The 1,774-nt window shown below is 31.2% G+C and overlaps 1 protein-coding gene across 1 annotated transcript in view; it reads left to right on the forward strand.

Annotated features, from left to right (window-relative positions):
* Positions 1-1,774, forward strand: part of LOC122636405 — a 7,273-nt gene that overhangs the window by 1,405 nt on the left and 4,094 nt on the right. The gene's annotated exons all lie outside the window — the stretch shown is intronic.

Raw genomic sequence — 1,774 nt, forward strand, 5'->3', positions numbered from 1 at the left:
AATTATTAAGATAGATTATACATATGACTACTCTACAGGAAATATCTACTTGAAGTTAATTCTACGAAAGCACAGAAACTTAATGGACACGCAAAAATGATGGCTTTACACACATAGTGATTAATAATTATACGCTAAGACGTAGAAGTAATACATAACTTGTTTAATGACTTATTTAATCGCTTCCCACCCACGAAATTACTTATTCTCAGCAACTGTTTGTTGGCGTCTATTAAACTTATATCTAAAAAGATATAGATAATATCATGGACTGTAAGATTTCGTTTTCACTTCGATTAACGGAAGATACGGAAGAAATTTTATCGATTAAATCATCTAACGTCAGTAATGAACGTTTGTTTAAATCTTGCATTAATATTCATATTAATATAATACGATGTATTAATATAATATGCATCTCGATTTTATTTTACATTTTTGCTACAAACTTCAATTGGTAATTAGGATCCAAGATGTTAAGAGTACAAATTGAATAATTTCGATGTCAAGACTATTACTTACATAATAACGTATTTATATAAACATAAAATATTTCCAAAATCTAAGAATATCTCATTTCTATTTGAACTCTTCGTACGTTACAGTATTCCACAGTAAAAACTCGAATGAATCACATAAAAAAGATATTACAGAAAATCATTAGACTCGATTTCATTATTGCGAGAACAAAAAATTAAAGGTACGATATTCTACTACAGTCTAATCGCGTTTCACTAGATAAACAATTATTTATTCTTCCTCTATCGTCGTTCTACGAAACTACGAAATTATATGTGAGGAAACATATAGGAAGAAAATGCGGAAAGGATCGCTTATCTACTTCACACACAATAATTTAAGATAATTATACACGTAGCGTATGGAGAACTTCTGATTGATTTATTCCCTTCGACGATCTGAAGTGTAGTAAAACTGCATTAGAAGGAGAAATAGAAATAAGCGTTTGTGTAATAATATCGAGCGGACTATTAGAGAGAATTTCCTCGAATCGTTTATGAAAACAGTATCGAAGAAAATGTATTAATCTACCTTCGTTTATCCCTACATTTAAATTATGATCTACAAAACAGTTCTTCATCAACGTCGAATAGTTTTCATCGAATAGTATTTGCATTCAGACCGGTCGCGTTAATAAAAAAAAGAAAAATAAAAGTGAAAGAAAGAATAGAAAAGCAAAGAAATTAAATAATAATGAAGTTTACTCCCGAGGCTGCATTAAAGTTTACAAAGAGAAGCGACGATTTATTAGCTTTTTGGCCACCGCCGATGAATACTTCGAAAACAAAATTATTCTTTTTGGATATTTACCTTTGCTTGTCTTTTCTATGTGCTTAAACGTTGTTAGTGCTGTTGCTGAACGGAATCTATGCTTATCGCGATAATTTAGAGATCATGATACAGTCAATGTGTATAGCAATAGCTATTGTACAAATGAGCATAAAACTGATGGCATGTAGAATGCAACGTTCGAATTTCCAGGTTAAATAAAATTCAAAGATGATCTAAAATCTTCGATTACAACGTCATCGACAAAATTATTTCGATCGTTTCAGTCCATAATAGCGGAAATGGAAAGTATTGTTAAACTAGCCGCACCACACGAAAAAGCTGTACTACAAAAATACGTGAACAGATCTGCTCTATTACACATATTCCTCACTTTTGGATTTTACTTATCAAGCACGAATATCGTGTTGGAGCCAATATTTCTATCGCAATCGTTACCAACTTTTGCTGTTTATCCTTTCGATAC

Source organism: Vespula pensylvanica, chromosome 21 (genome assembly GCF_014466175.1).
Source record: "Vespula pensylvanica isolate Volc-1 chromosome 21, ASM1446617v1, whole genome shotgun sequence".
NCBI lineage: Eukaryota > Metazoa > Arthropoda > Insecta > Hymenoptera > Vespidae > Vespula > Vespula pensylvanica.